Raw genomic sequence first — 18,149 nt, forward strand, 5'->3', positions numbered from 1 at the left:
CTGGGCTGAAGTCAACAATCTTCACTAATAATTTCGATTTTAGGACAAATCTTTATTAATAATTTCGGCTCAAGGACAAACCGAACCAGACAATGGGTTTAATCTCCCTGTCACTTAAATGGTTGCACAAAAACCCCCTGTTAGCGAACAAATGCATAAAACCTCTATATTATTTAAAACATAACATCAAAGCCGAAATAGACCAAAATATCCCTGTGAAAACCGGGCTGACGTCATCCTATGTAAATTTGTATTTACATATGACAATATAAAATTACACAGTCTTCTTAACCTATTTAAATTTAAATTTTCATATGAATTTTTTTTTATGGGAAAATTTAAATTTATATTCTGTCTGGTGTCGTCGAAAAATTTTCAATCCCAAAAGTTACTATGTAAATTTAAGTTTTCATAGCTCCAATGACTATATAAATATAATTTTACATATATATGACTATGTAAAAATACATTTACATATATTCTCATCAAAAATCGGAAAATTTTCAATCCCAAAAGTTATTATGTAAATTTAAGTTTTTATAGTTCCAATGACTATGCAAATATAGTTTTACATTATATATATATATATATATATATATATATATATATATATATATATATATATATATATATATATATATACATTTACATATAGTCGGAAAATTTTCAATCCCAAAAGGGTAAAAAAGGAAATAAAATAAAATGGGAAATAAAAACAAACCAGATTTTATCTCTTTTTTGGAAAACAGGGAGGTTATGTGATATGGGTCGATGGGAGGGATACTCAATCGAGTTAGAACCAAGGAGCTGAGCCTCATTTCTTGCAAACCAAACTGACATCATCATATGTAAATTTGTATTTATATATGACAATATAAATTTACACAGTTTTCTTTTACCTATGTAAAACTAAATTTACACAAAAAAATGTAAATTTACAAAGTATTTTACATATGACAATATACATTTACATGTGGAAAATTAAATTTACATGGTATTTTTCGCAATTGAAGAAGTCTGTAAAATTATATTAACATAGTTGTCTTGTGTAAATTTAAATTTTCATATATAAAAAAATTTACATATCATATCATATCATATGAAAATTTAAATTTACATTGCTAACGTCAGTCTGTGTTTTTTCCTTAAATTCGTAATTAAAATCAGGGTGGACTTGGGGCAAAAAAAAATTGGAAAATTGGGCTCTCGGCCTAATTACTTGTGTTATATACTTATACTGACGTCTCATACTCTCCATACTCCACGTGAGATAATATTAGACCCTTTCTTTGTGGATCAGTTTAGGTCCAAATTAAACTACCACAAACAACAAGTATTCAAATCTCTTTCTCTCCTTAAAATTCCTATCCTTCTAATCTTCTACACATTGATACACTCCACAGTCCACACACTTTCCCTCATTCACAACTCAAAATCCCTAAACAATAAATAAATGTAAAACCTAATCTCCACCCGAATCCATCTACGCCTAATAATCCTACTCTCATCCCTAACACAAATTAAATCTTAATTATATACACCAAATTAAATTCAAGCTTACTCCAAGAATTCCTCCACTTAGTCAAAATTTTGCAAGCTTCAAAGTGTTGAACTTAAAATTTTAAGATTCACTCCTCACCATTGATATTCATCTAATGGTTGCAACAACTCTACATATCTAATCCCCTCATACACAGTCGTCATCTCCTTCCTTTTCCCTTTTTGTTTAAGATGTTGGATTGAGTTGATAGGATGGGACACATGTCACTAGCACTTTTTTGGTCTTGGGAAGTCAAGTGGGTATTTATATAATTTTAGGTCTGAAAGAGTATTTAGGACATTTCACATGACTCAAACAACATGATCACGGTCAAACCTTGTTGACTTGGTGCTGCTACGTGTGAGTTGTTGACTTGGTGCTGCTACGTGTGAGTCGTCCAGGGTGTGTGTGTTTGTCTAAAAACTTGATTATTAATAAGCAATTAGATTCACAAAAAGTTTAGATCGCAGCAATGGAACAATTCTTACTTACACAAGAGCTTCTAGCTTTGCGTACCTCTCTCCTCATAGGAGAGGCTGTACATTCGAATTCCAGCAAGTGTTGTTTGGATTTATTTCTTATGTAATTATGTGATGGGCCTTTGGGTCATGTGAGCCTTCCAGCAACATGAATTCAAACAACTTTGGATCATGTGAGCTTTCGGGCTAGAAAAGACAGGGTGCTGCTAACGATTGTTCAACGGACCAAAGTGCAAAATCCGGTCTTTATAGACAAAGTGAAATCGGTTGGGTCTACTAAAAAATGGCGCATCGGCGAGAGCCTTTGGACTAGGGACCTTCAATGTAATCCATATGGGTCTGCCTTAACCCTCTAAATATTTTAAAAAAAATAAAAATAAAATGTAATCCATATGGGTCTGCCGTCAGGATTTGGCTATGAGAGGGAAGAAAGGTCTCTCCTTTCTTAGTTACTTCTTCAGGTTATGTGCCCCACCCCTAAAAGCGTGTTCATTGTCCTTTCCGGGATTGTCACGGATGCACTAATAGGGTGAACGGCAATGGGTTTACTGTTCCCTATATTTTCACACATTTTGATAAACAACACTTGGATTGCCAGTTGAGTATCAAAAGGGTACGAGATGATATTAAGGATGATCGTGAACTTTATTTGTCACTAAAGAACTCCCTAAAGTCCTTAGACAAATGGATTTGTGGCATTTGTCTTTGCATTCATGCACTTGGTATACCATGTCGTTATTTAGATGATACCATAAAACCACCTGCTTTGATGGAGAGTGGAGAACCCACATGTGTCATTGTGGGCATACCATAGCCGTCCCCTAAGCCCAACATGACAGATCTTACACTCACGACACACAGGGGTGACAGTGATACCCCTAATCTGCTTGGTATTGTTTCGCATTTTGATGAGACGTTACTTGATAGTGCATTCCGTATACCTTTTAGTACTGTGAAAAGTATACCATGTGCTTGCCGTTTGGGTTTTTTTGGTGCACTGAAATCTGCTATCTAGGATATTACGGTTGATCCTGGTTCAGTTATGCCTTGGATTCGTCTCCTTCTTCTGCCGCGTTGTACTCTGCAAGTTTTTCAACCATAGAATCGTCAGGAGCGTCGTTCTGGTACTAGAAAAAACCTTCAGCAGAAACAGATTCTCCATGCTTTGATGACATGGAATGAGCCTGGTGGGATGTTTTATCTCTTAACGTCTGTAATAGAGCATCTTTCAATCTAGCCACCCCAGAGATCTGTCCCTTCTCAGAATGTGTGTCGATGCTTGTAGAAAGTTGCTGATGGACATTTTACTACAGCTGGTAAAAGTGTTGTCATCATCAAAAGTTGCCTCCAATACTGTGGAGACTATATGTGCATTAAAGGAGAAGCACCCGATGCGACAACCACCTGTAAGACCAATTATTCCTTTTGTTGAGCCCCCTTTAGTGGTAGAGAGAGATGCCCTATTGTCATGTATTAGGTCATTTTCAAAAGGTATTTCTTATGGCCGCAATGGTCTTCGAGCTCAACATTTGTTGGATGCCATGAGTGGTGTTGCAGCAGACTATATCGGTGATTTGCTAGATGCATTTACCCCCGTGGTGAATCTTTGGTTACAAGGGCGATGTCCACAGCCGTTACGAAATTCATTCATGAGTGCTCCGCTTACTCCACTTCTCAAGTCGGATAATAGTATTCATCTTATAGTCGTGGGGATGGTTTGGCCGTCGGTCTCCAAGATTGCAATAAAAGGAGTTTCCAAAGATGTGATAGGATACTTACGAGATTTTCGATTATGGGATTGGTGTTTTACGGTGGAGCAAAGTGATTTTGCATCTTTGTCAACCGCGATAGTGTATGCTAACAATGACGATTACCTCTCTTTTCGATCTTTGCTGTAGATTTTCAGAATGCTTTTAACATGGTTGATCGGACTACCATGTTGAGAGAGGTTCGTATCCGTTGCCCAGCTATTGCCTCTTGGGTCGAGTACTTGTATTGTCAACCTGCGAGATTATATTTGGGGGATGGCTACATATGGCCTCGCCATCTTCGGGTCAGCAAAGGCGACCCTTTGGGTCCCCTTCTATTTGCGTTGGTGTTGCATCCCCTGATTTTAGGGATCCAATCCAGTTGTCAATTATTGCTACAGGCTTAGTATCTAGATGATGGGACTCTGATCGAAGATACAGAATAGGTGGCGACCGCTTTAGGTATGATTCAGGAAGAAGGACCTTCTTACGGGCTGGTTCTTAATGTTGCTAAAACTGAGATATTTTGGCTATCACTGGATCCACGTCGCTCCACTCCTGGTCTCTTTCCTTCAGATTTGTCCCATCCTTAGCAGGGAGTCAGGTTACTTGGAGGCGCCGTTAGCACTGATTCATCCTTTGTCATGGGCCTTGCTCACAAGCGTGTTGAAAAGGTTGTGACTTTGATGGACAGTTTAGCTATATTGGAAGATCCACAGTGTGAGTTAGCTCTCTTACATGCTTGTGCTGTCGTACTGGGCTCTCTAAGTTGGTCTTTGTGATTCATACTTGTCCACCATCCCTTTTTAGAGAGGCAGCTAAGATTTTTGATCGGCATCTCCGCAGTGTTCTCTAGGGTATTGTGGTTTCTGAAATTCTGATGGTCCTGACTTCGGTGATTTGCAGTGGCGTTTATCGACACTCCCATTACGTCTTGGTGGGTTAGGCATTTATTATGCCACTGATGTCTCTACTTTTGTTTTTGTGGCCTCCCATTGTCAGACTTTTGAGCTTCAGAACCACATTCTTAGGAGTTGTGGCCCAGTGCCTTTGGATGAGATTCTTGATGTTGCTAGCAGTGCATTGAGTCTTTGTCTACCCGATTATGACCTCAGTTTTATGGCTGTGAATGCTACCGTCCCATCAAAATCACAAAAAATTTTTGGCGAAAACGTTTGATAAAAGCCCAAAACTGTAGTTTTAACTCCTTAACAATAATATTTTTAGACCAATTATGCAAGTAATAAATAAGAGTTAATGCTGATTACGCGTTTTTATGTATTTCAGACATTGGAGTCGATTATGTTCAGAAATGTGTCACTTTTGCGAGATAAAGGAGCAAGGGTTGGTTGCTAAGAAGTTCTGTGATTAAAGACCAAGATTCAAGGAGAAAAAGCCTTTTTAAAGCCCGGTCAAAGCTGAAAAGTCAAAGTCAACGCGGGCAGAAACAACGCACAAAAGTCAGCAGAACTTCCGAAGACCGTATCTTTGGACTTAGACTTCGGAATTGGGCCTACCTTATGTCAAAACGACCGTCTTGGAAAGAGATTTCCAATGGTCCAAACCTTGACCCAATCAAAGGAACAAAAGTGGACGAAAAGTTTGTTGAAGCAAAATCCAGCTGAAAAGGCCTCTGTGGACTGAAGAAATTGGGTTTTGGGCTCGATTTTCCGGCCCAAAATATGGCTCCTCAGCCCATGCACGAAAAAGTGGATCTTGTCTCCTCCATTTCAAGACACAAGACTTTTCAGTTTTAGGTAGCCATTAGCCAATAATTTTAGATCTAGTTTTAGACTCTATTAATTAGTTTCAATAGCTTGTTTTAGATCTAGTTTTTACTTTGCAATAAATTAGTGTTAGAACAAAAGTAGATTATTATTTAGAATCACTATTAGTTTTATAAGGAAGTCTTAGTTTTCATCTCAATTTAGTTTATTTGATTAAATTCTTATTTAGTTTTAGTTGTTTTAAATTCATAAATTAGGTTGTCTTCATTTGATAATTAGTTCAATCATAATTATATTTCCAAATTAATGTTAAATCTTGTTTTAGTTCATTTGGAATCATTAGATTAGTATTCATTAGATCTAATTTCGACCATTTAGTTATTAATCATTTCATAGTTATTAGTTTAGTTTTGAATTATTGATTAGATCAAGATAGTAAATTTACAATCTTTATATCATGTCTTGCTTAAATTCGTATATAAATGATAGTTTGATGACTCTAAGCTAAACCTCCATTAGAGGGGTTTGAGGAAGCCTTGATAAAAACTTGATTTTTGCTAGCTTAGAAATTGTCATGATAATCTATTCAATTCTAGAAAATAATTAGTTCACCATGAGAATGGGTTTGATTGGTTCACATGCTAGTTATTATTTGGTAGAGATTGTCATGAATAATTAGGGATTAGAATACCAGTTGTTATGGGAAAGCATTGACATTTGGATTACGACATTTCTTGTTAGTTGATTAAGTCGAATCAAGGTGGAATCGAATTCCCCTAATTCATTCTCTATTGTCAAGTTAGTATTTGAATTCCATCATTTCGTTATTTGCATATTGTTTTCTAGTTTCCCATCGTAATATAATTTCCATATTACTCTCATTAACTTTGGATAGACCGATAATCTTAGAAAACATTGAATTCTAAAGAACTAAGAGTGGAACGAATCTTCTACTCCAACTCTATTGTGATAGCATCGAGAGTAGAAAAACTTTGATAAACCCTTAGCGTAAAATAGCTTTAGTTTTACTTGCATTTGAGTTTCATACTTATTCGTAGGTAAAACTATCGTTTTTACTTTTATCAGCGTTCTATGGTAAGATTGTTGTTGGTCTTGAGAGGGAGTTTGTGTTATCTGCTCGTCAAAAAGTAGTTATTGGATGCTTGCAGTCAGAACACGCAAATGATTTTCTACTTGTTATTCCCATGGAGGGACTTGGACAGTGTATGTCGCCAATGGAGTATCGTTCTATTCTCCGGTACCATCTCATGATTCCTTTGTACTCTGATGGTGGTCTATGCCCTATTTGCAAAAAGAGTAGACTAAATGCATTCAGGGACCATGCAGCATATTGTAGACATTTTCCAGGTTTTAAATACCGACATGATCATGTAAAAGATATTTTATGTGATGCATTTTGGAGGGGTGGGGTACAAGTGAAGAAGGAGGCTCCCGTGAATTTTCTCACTGATCCGAATAAGAAAAGATCGACACTTCGGTCTACGGATGTATTGATCTACAGAGGAGAGACATGCATGTATTGATGTAACTGGAGCCTCTCCATTGGTAGGGCTTGGGAATGGAGTCTTTGAGGTGGGAGAAGTAGCTAATATAGCAGCGGCAGGAAAAATTGAGAAACACAAGGAAGCTTGTAGAGCTAACCAGCATTGTTTCATTCCATTCAGTTTTGACACTTTTAGTTTCTTGGCACAACAGTCTGTTGAGCTCCTTAAAAGATTGCAGAAAGTTATGGACTGCAACGTAATGACAGTTGGTTCTAACGAGTTTGTCTTTAGGAGGATAAGATTTGCTATTCAAAAAGGACTTGTGGCACAACTTGTTGCATGTTTGTCCTAATTATTTGTAAAATTCGTTATCATTATCAATAAAATTTCCATATTAAAAAAAAAAAAAAAAATCACAAAATGTAATCTTAAAGATCTTTCTTTTACCGAAGAAGGCGTATAGATCATAACAACCTAACATCTTTCCTTACTCTGAAAACTCTACAAATTGTGTCCAAATGGTGTTGCAAGCGGGATCGGACCTAGGAGAGGGCTACACCAAGCTTCAGCCCGGGGTTATTTTGGTAAAATAGAAAAAGTAGTATGGCAGTACAATTCCAGTCCTCAAGTTTTGCTACAATAAAACTCTCTCAGTTTGCATCTTTCTTCTCCTATCCATCAGTCCATGTTCATTATGCTATTTTGTTTTGTTTTTTTTGTTTTGTTTTTTTTTTTTGTTTTTTTTTTTTTTGGATTGGAGTCGAAAAACAATGGGTCTAATTAGGTTTTATTGTCCCTCAACTTCTAAATTGGGTGTTGGTTTAAGGTTTTCATCTCCTTAATGGTTTGAAACTTAATTTTTACATAAACTTTTGCTTCTCAAAATAGAGTGGTAATGTTCCTCAATTACCCAAAACAGATCTGTCAACAATTTAACATGCAATGTTTGAAATAATAGTTGTTAATTTGCCACTGTAAGTATCCTCCATTCTACACTACAGAGCACGTGTCCACAAGGCAGGATGCCTTACCTCAGCTCGTCCCACAACATCAAAACGTACCAACGACCCAACACCCAGGTCGTCACCAATAGCAGTTACAACCATACATGGAAAGATATCAACTAGCACAATCCTGGAGCTCAGTCAACGCAACAATCAAAGAGTCATTTACTTTGTAACATCAGAGTAATGGAAAATCATCAAGATAGCATACAAGGTGGATCTGCAATCCATAATGGTTCAGACACACATCTACAAATAGAGAGAGATGAAATACATAAGGTTTTATTCAAGTTTACCCGGAGAAACTTGATACGTAGGCAACTCTTATCCCAAGAAGAGTGCAGCCATTTCCTATCCAACAGATCATCAGGTCGTAGTCCCAAAATAACCAATATCTACATTGGCGCCGTCTGCCGGTTCATTTCCTTAAGAAAAGAACAACCACTCTGTTCTCAAGCCCACGAAGCTGGTCAGCAAAACCACAATGGAGCCCAACCTACAAGCATTAGCAGACCAGATGAAGACACTCCAAGAAGCCTTCATCACTTTGCAACAAGAAAACCAGAGAATGCTGCGAGAGAATGCCAACTCCAACACCAACAATGGCACCACAGAAGCAGGGGAGCACAACATTGTGGCAGCCCTAGCCAACACCACCAATCAACGTTTAGAAGACTTCGCGCAAAAACTAGAGAAGTCAAGCGAAAGAGCCAGCGTGATCCAAATCGCTCAGAAGATGTTGGAGACATACAAAGCATCACCATTCATCCAAGATATCAGAGACAAACAACCTCCTTCAGAATTCATTCAACCAAAGTTCCCATTATACGACGGTACCTCTTGCCCAGGCGAGCACATAGCCCGCTTCAGCCAAATCCTAGCACTATACAACCATCTTGACTACGACTACTTGAAGTGTAAACTTTTTCCAGCCAGTTTAAAGGCCGACGAGCAATAGACTGGTTTTACACACTCCCTCTAGATTCAATCAACAACTTTGACAGCCTTGCTGAAACATTCGTAGCAGAGTTTGTCCACAATAGAAAGAAGAGCACCGACCTGGACTCCCTATTCCAGCTCAAGCAAGCTCATGGCGAAACGATCCGAGCCTTTCTAGGACGTTTTAAAAAGGACCTACTCTCGCTGGAGCCAAGACTCAGTGACAGTTTTGCAATTTTTGCGTTCACAAACACCCTCCTGGACGACTCTGACCTAGCAGGGTCCCTCATGCGCAACAAGCCAGACACCTCAGCCAACCTGTATCACAAAGTCGACAAATACATCAAGTACGAAGAGTGGATGGCCAAGCACAAAGACAAAGAGGTCCTTGCAGTCAGCAACGAGCCAGATCCAAAGAAAAGCAAGCAATATTCAAACAACAACAACACCAACAACAACAAGAGATCCAACGCCAGCAAACCCTCATACACAAAGAGGGAATTCTCCAACTTTTCCAGGGCGCCAAGTCAAATCCTGAAGAAGATCTACATAGCGCCATACTTCAAACCAAACATCAACAAGGTAATAGCCATACCAGAGCGTCCATACTGTCATTTTCACAAACTCCACCACCACGATACCAATGATTGCTGGAGCCTCAAGCACTACCTCCAAGACCTAGTGGAGGAAGGCAAATTAAAAGAGTTCTTGCCAGAAAGTGATCTGAGGCACAAGCTGGATGCCAAACGCCACAGAAGCAGGAGCCGTAACAATGAACGACCTACCAACAATAGAAACAGAAGAAGAGGCTGATCAACAGGACGATCTAAGTCTCCAGGTCGGTCAAGGCACAACAAGAGACAACACTCCTCCGACCAAGATGAGGACAAAGTAATCAACATGATTACAGACACCTCAAACGATGAAATCTCAAGTCAGGAGAAGCGCAGAAGAGTGGGAGCAATCCAAGAAATCTACCATCTCTCACACAAAGCCGAGATGATCAACCCCACCAACCCTAAGAAGACAACGGCAATTTCATTCACAGAAGAAGATCTAGACAAGGTGTGCCTACCTCATAATGATGCCTTGGTAGTGCATGTGAAGATCAGCGGTTGGACGGTCAAAAGAGTCCTCATCGATCCAAGGAGCTCATGCGACATACTGTTTTATCAAACTTACAAAGACATGCACCTACCAGACTCGGTGATGATATAATCCAATGCACCGCTCTATGGGTTCAACGGAGATCGTACAGATGCCATCGGAGACGTAATCCTACCAATCTCCATTGGCGAAAAAGAGGACATGGTCAAAACATCAACATGCTTCAGTGTTATCGATGTCAGGTCGTCCTACACTGCCATTCTAGGACGCCATTGGATTCACAAAATCCAAGCTATTCCATCAACTCTACACCAGGTCCTACGATATCCTGGTCCCAGAGGCATCATAGAGCTCAGAAGCAACCAACTATAAGCTCATCAATGTAATCAGGTCAGCACTACGACCTCACCCAAGCCTTAGGTCGTCGAAACCAAGGACGTTCCAAAGAGGCAAGATCCTCAAACATCCAGCCCTCCAATAGCGGCATTAGAAAAGCTCAAAGGAAAACTATCTCAAACAGAACCAGGAGAAAAAGTCAATTTGGGCACAATTGATGACCCAAAATTTGTATATGTAGGGGCTGACTTAAACCCCAAGCTCAAGGAGCAGCTTGTCAAATTTCTATCTCTCAATAAAGATATTTTTGCTTGGTCGTATATCGATATGCCAAGAATCAACCCTCAGGTCGCTTGCCACAAGTTAAATGTAGATACAACCATCAAGGCTATCAAACAACGACCTAGGAACCTAGCACTTAAGTTTCAAAAAGCCATCAATGAAGAGATAGAAAAGCTAAAAATGTGGGATTCATCAGAGAAGTCGAGTACCTGACCTGGCTTGCTAACATAGTAGTCGTTCCACAAAGAATGGCCAGGTACGACTCTGCATAGATTTCACCAACATCAACAAGCACTACCCAAAAGACAGCTTCATTCTACCAAGAATCGACATATTGGTAGATCAAACTTGCGGCCATGAGCTTTTGTCATTCATGGACACATACAATGGGTACAACCAAATACCACTAGCAGAGGAAGATTAGAAAAAGACGTCCTTCATAACGGAGCAAGGTACGTTTTACTATAACGTCCTACCTTTCGGCTTGAAGAACGCAGGAGTAACCTACCAAAGACTTGTCACAAAAATGTTCAAAGACTTGTTAGGAGACACTATGGAAATCTACATAGACGACATGGTGGTCAAAAGCGAAAAGGCAGGTGATCACATCTCCCACCTACAAGAGGCTTTTGAACGACTTCGCCAAAACAAGATGAAGCTCAACCTAGCCAAATACGTATTTGGAGTAGCCTCAGGGAAATTTTTAGGTTACCTCGTCTCACAAAGACGCATTGAAGCAAATCCAAAACAGATACGAGCTCTCCTTGAAATGCCAGAACCAACCACAAAGCAACAAATCTACAAGTTATCTGGCATGGTTTCAGCCCTCAACAGGTTCATCTCAAGAGCATCTGACAAATGCACCATTCCTGCAAATACTTAAAAAGGGAGCAACTTTTACTTGGACAGACGAGTGCCACAAAGCCTTCACCGACCTAAAAGCCTATTTATCAACTCCACCCGTCCTGTCCAAACCAGAAGAAGGAGAAATACTAGGGTTGTACCTTGCAACCACCGACTTCGCAATCAGCTCAGTTCTTTTTTGAGAGCATGATGAAGTCGAGAAGCCGGTCTACTTCACCAGCAAGACATTGGCAGATACAGAAAAGCACTATTCCCCGATGGAGAAAGCAATGCTTTCTTTACTGTACTCATCTCGGAAGTTCTGACCTTACTTCCAATCTCACAGCATCAAGGTCATCACTAACGCACCCATTAAACAGGTATTGAGTTCTAGTAACAAAACATCCCGCATGGCCAAATGGGCTGAAGAACTAGGAGAACATCACATCGAGTTCGTTCCCAGAACGTCTCACAAAGGCTAGGTCGTTGCTGAGTTCTTGGCAGATTTCCCTGTTGAAGATATCAACTAGGAACCCGAGCCAATCACATCACTCCATCAACAAGCCACCCCAGACACATGGCACCTCCATGTAGATGGCGCATGCAATAACAGTGGCAGTGGACTGGGGGCTGTGTTAACTTCACCAAAGGGAGCCCAGTTACAGAAATCAATAAAAATCGATTTCGCAACGTCCAACAACGAAGCAGAATATGAAGTGTTGATCACAGTGCTCCGAATGGCACATCAACTACAAGTATCAAAGTTTAAAGCTTACAACGATTCCCATCTAATCGTCAAGCAGATCACAAAAGAATATGTCACAAACGGAGCAAACTTGGCAAAGTATGCTCAAGTCGTTTATAACATAATCAGGTCGTTCAAAACGTTCTCTTTAGATCATATTCCTCGAGAGGACAACAAACATGCAGACATCTTGGCTTTCCTAGCCTCCAAAACACAAGAGGCATGTCCGACCACAATCTACATTGACATTCTAGAACAACCTGCATACCATAAAGAAAGTATCAACAGCCTCACAGATTTCCAACCCTCATCTGAAGAAGAAATCAGTCAATCTTGGATGGGCCCATTCCTTAAGTTCATCTTACATGGTGAGATCCCATCAGAAGCAAAGCATGCTCGTGCAATCCAACTCCGAGCCCCAAGATACACAGTGATCAATGGAAGACTATTCCGCAAATCTGCTGGAGGACCCCTCATAAGGTGCATAACTCCAAGGGAAGGACAACTCATTTTCGACAAAATCCACAAAGGTGAATGTGGCAACCACGCAGGAGCAAGATCACTGACACACAAAACAATCGCCTAAGGATATTATTGGCCAGGAATGCATATCGAGGAAAAAAGGTACATTCTTAAATGCCTCCAATGTCAAACTTTTGGCCACAATCACCTAAATCCAGCAAGGGAATTGATCAACATAGCCAGCCCATGGCCGTTCCATATGTGGGGGCTAGACATCATGGGACCATTCATCCCGCAAAAGAAATCAGGGCTTCAAATACGTCCTAGCAGCCACAGATTACTTCACGAAGTGGGTTGAAGCAATCCCACTAGTCCAAATTAAGGAAGTCAACGTAATCAACTTCATCTGGACTAATATCATCACTAGATTTGGTCTACCCCACACCCTAGTCATGGACAATGGAACGCAATTTGCTGGCACTCAAGTCAAGGATTTTCTACAAAAATAGCACATCACTCAAGCATTTTCCACACCTAGATATGCACAAAGGAATGACCAAGCAGAGGCCATCAAAGAAAACCTCCAAAAGAAGCTGGAGAGCAAGAAAAACCAATGGCCAAAGCAACTAGAAAACATTCTATGAGCATACAGAACAACAACTAGATCCAGTACAAATGAATCTCCCTTCACACTTTGCTTCAGAACGGAAGCAGTAATACCATCAGAACTCACAATCACAACTACACGTTCTGACATTGTTGAATCAGGAGTCAATGACAACATCTTGTCAAAAGAAGTGGATCTCTTAGAAGAACATAGAGAAGCTGCAGTAATATCCCTAGCTCGGTACCACCAAACAATCCAATGTTCTTACAACAAAAAGGTCGTCCTAAGATCTTTCCAAGCTGGCAACCTAGTCCTCAAAAAGACTTTAGCACCAGCCAAGCTCTACCTAACATGGGAGGGCCCCTACATTGTTGACAAAGTCGTTGGAAATGGTGCATACTAGATCAAAACCCAGCTCGGTGATAGGCTTCCCCGACCTTGGAATACAGCTCTCCTCAAGCGCTTTTATCAATAAGTTTTTCTCCAAGTACATAAGTCAATATGAATGAAATCTCATCAACATTGTTGAGTGCAGCTATCATTTTTGCATTACACCTTGCATTTCACACTATGCAGCCCGACCTAAGACATCACAATGTCAGGTCAGATATCAAAGATGGAGTTAAGAACGACTCAACAACAACAGCCATGCAATGGTTAAGTTTATTCAATTCAAATCAAGGTCCCCCAAAAGGACCCTAACACCAACACCAGGGTTAGGTATGGTTCAACTGTAATTGCCACTCAAAGGCCAATTATCAGACAAATTCAATCTAGGGGACCCCAAAAGACCCCAAGTCAACTTACGACCTCACAAAGGGTTTAAGTCAGACTCAAATATAATGGTCACTCAAAGGCTAATTATATCAATTAGGAGTTCCCCCAAAAGGAACGAATCAGGGCGTATACCTGACACAAGACGAAACCTAGGTACCAACTACGCAAAAACATCAGGTCGTACTCAAACACTCTACGACTTGTACCTTAAAGACGACCTAACAAAATCAAGCAGTACATCAGGACTAGCACTATGTAGTATAGGTCATCAAACAACAAATCAGTAGCAACAAAAGCAATCACATGTATACTTCAAACCAACTTCAACAAGTAAGTAATTTAAATATTTCTACTTCAATAAAATCGGTTAGATACCAAGGTCCTCATGTTATCCCAGGAAAACGACCTGAGTATCCCCATCAAAAAATAATATTGTATCTGTATCAAGAACAAAAGTTGTTTAAGTATTATTCAAAGACCCCCCAAGACAAGAACAAGCCATTCAAAGACCTCCCAACCTAAAGACAAGCACAAGACGTCCAAAATCAATTCACACAAAGAGAGTATCCACATTCAAAGGGTCCAAATCAGCGCCCTCTGCACACCAGTACTGGTAGCCTTGATCAACAACAACTTCAGAAACAATAGAAGGAACAGCTGGAGCAACCGGTGGCACAACGACTTGGTCAGATGGTAGATCCGATGGTCTATTAACATCTACACTAGCATCTGCAGCAGACACTGTTGTAGCCCCACTTTCAATAGACATCTTAAGGCAATCATACTTATCCAATGCCTCAAGATAATCATCCAACAGCACGTACTCATCGCCACTCTCCACCTTATCCACCAAGTCGTTGTATGCAGTCTCAACTCATTCAGCAACGGAGCGCAGCCTCTTACACTCATCAACCCATTGTTGAACCTTTAACTTTGCGGAATCCAGAGCGGGTTGCAACAGAGCCACTTTACCACCAAGCCGTTGCACCTGATCCCTCAGCCCTACAACCTCCGTTCTCTCCACCTGCTGTTCAGCCACCAGCCGGCTACAAGCTTGCTTGTTGTCATCCAACTCCTTCTTATAACGGTCGGAAATAGACGTCATATCCTTCAGCTTACGATACATCGCCAGAACCTAGCAAACAAGACAACAAATGTAGATATTAGAAAGGATCAAAATCAACAAGACCAAAAAGAAGCAAGCTCAGAACAGAAGAATACTCACAAAGCACAATGACCGTTCCATCTCCACAAAGTTCACATCCAAACCCTTAGCATCTAGCTTGCGCCTATCCCCATCAAGCGCAATACTCTTCAACAACGCCCCACCAACCAAAAGAGACTTAAAGCTACAGTCACCATTCACAACAAACTTCGGCAGCAGGCTGTAGGGGTCGTCATACGTAACCAGTCTATCAAGGACATCACTATCACTCTTCTTACGGGGGTCCGTACTTCCTGACCCCTTGCCCTGCTCAGTAACAGGCTCAACATCACCAACTTTCTCCTTACCTCGGGCCTCAACCGACCCAACATCAGCAGCCACATCAATCAGGCTCATCTTCTATAGAGGATCCCGACCTGAAGACGAACGACCTACAACAGCACCAGGTCGGTCTCCAGACCCAATTCGGGTCTTCTTAGCCCCCTCCGACTCAACCACTTCGGATGCCTTTTCATATTAGGCTTCCAGAACGAAGTGGGAGCATCACCCTCCCCACTAGCATTGCCACCTGCAGCACCACCAGTACTTCCAGCACCCGCATCTCCAGAGGAGAAGCAGTTGGATGCAAAACGATCTGCATCACCAGAGGAGAAGCGGTTGGACGCAGAGCGCCCTCCACCCCCCAGCTCAGAACGTTGGGGTGCCAAACGATTTGCATCACCCAACTCAGAACGTTGAGATAGCAAACAATTTCATACACCACCCAAATCGAAACATCCGGAAGGCATCACCTCCCGGCCGCCCTCCACAACCAAACGGTGTTCAAGAACCCCACCGGGCGTCCCTAGCTCCACTAGAACGGCTGTCACCAGCACCTCCACTCCATTTTACTTCAGAAACAGGTGCTTTCTTATGACTCTCCCTTTCCATGGCAGATTCCGAGCTAGAATCAGAAAGTTCAACCACCACCTTGCGAGCCCTAGCCTTCTACTCCAGCCTCTTACGGTTGATTTTCTCCCCTCCGCACATCTTAAAGTAATGCGAAACCTCACCCAACAAAGCCTGCTTATCTTCCAAACTCAAACAAGCAAACCTTTCAATTACACCGTTCTTCGTACGAGAAAGGATAGAAACCTCTGCAAAAACAAACCCAACAATAAATCAAAATGTCCAAATTAAAATATAAAACACACACATTACGACCTACAACCAACGACCTACCACGAGATTGTACAACACGTTTATCAATCTCCAAGCCAGGAGGATAATATCTACCCACAGCCAACAACGGCCTACGACTCCAGTCCTCCTTGCTCACCCCCACAATAACAGGAGACTTCCCCTTATAAATATGAAAACTAAATTCATAACACTTGATCTCCTAAAAACAAAGTGCTCAATCACATTGTTTAAACAGATGTTGTAGCCCCTGTCATTCAACAAGTCCAACACATGGAGAACCCTCCAACTGTTCCCCACGAGCTGACAAGGGGCTTTCTCCAAAAAGTTCAAAACCTCCACAGTAAGACGGGAAAAGGGCAGCCTCATCCCAGCCTTCATCTTCCCATAACAAACAACTACTCCTTCACCCCAAGGAACGTAATCGTTAGTATACAAATTATTCTCCCCAGCCAGATCGTACATAGACAGATCGGATTTCACCCAACCAAACTCCTTCCTCAAAGCGGCATAACAATTCACCGACTTAGGCTTCCTCTCATCCACCGTCTCCAACGAGAAAGACGAATGGCCTCCCTCACCACCACAAACCCCTCTCCCTCACTTTCCTCACTTACAGTTCTCTCTCTCCATTTACCAACTTCAACTCACCACTTACACTATCACTAGTCATAGACATGACACAATCAAGGAAAGAAAGAAAGCTCAAAATTTTAAAGTGGAAAGATGAACCTGATTCAAAAAGGACGAGAAGTTTTTTTCTTCTTCTCTTTTTCTCTTTCACTCCAGACTATTTTTTTTTCCTTTGGTTGAAAAGTGAACAATCAAAAATCTTCTACAAGTCAAAAACCCCTCAACTGCCAAACACCTCGAGACAATCAAAACGTTTTGTGTTCCCAAAACTTAAATCATTACACGCCCACAAATTGCCGTAACTTCGGGCCCACGAATCTAGCCCAACAGTTCCCTCACATTCCCCAAAACCTAAATTCAAAACAAAATAGCGGTCAGACACGTGCCTTCAAACTTTACTTTTTAAACCGTTTTTATCCCACACAACCGCTGTCCACAGAATAGATAAAAAAGGGGGCTGAGTAAGTACCCTCCGTTCTACACTACAAAGCACATGTCCACAAGGCAAGACGCCTTATCTCAGCTCGTCCTACAACATCAGAACGTACCATCGACCCAACACCCAGGTCGTCACCAACAACAGTTACAACCATACATGGAAAGATATCAACTAGCGCAATCATGGAGCTCAGTCAACGCAACAATCAAGGAGTCATTTACTTTGTAATATCAGAGTAATAGCAAATCATTAAGATAGCATACAAGGTGGATCTGCAATTCATAATGGTTCAGACACACATCTACAAATAGAGAGAGATGAACTACGTAAGGCTTGATTCAAGTTTACCCGGAGAAACTTGATACGTATGCAACTCTTATCCCAAGAAGAGTGCAGTCATTTCCTATCCAACAGATCATCGGGTTGTAGTCCCAAAATAACCAACATCTACAGCCACCATGTTCAATTCCCTTCAAATCTAGAAACAATCTTTTTATTACTATCAATTCTCTTCCTCTTTGGTTTCTATATAACAATGGACTAGATGAAAAGAAGTCACGCTAAAAACAAATTAAAAACCTTATTTCAATGAGAAGCATGAATCAGTGATGGGTTTCTTATGGGATGTTCAG

Source organism: Coptis chinensis, chromosome 9, assembly GCF_015680905.1.
Source record: "Coptis chinensis isolate HL-2020 chromosome 9, ASM1568090v1, whole genome shotgun sequence".
Lineage (NCBI taxonomy): Eukaryota > Viridiplantae > Streptophyta > Magnoliopsida > Ranunculales > Ranunculaceae > Coptis > Coptis chinensis.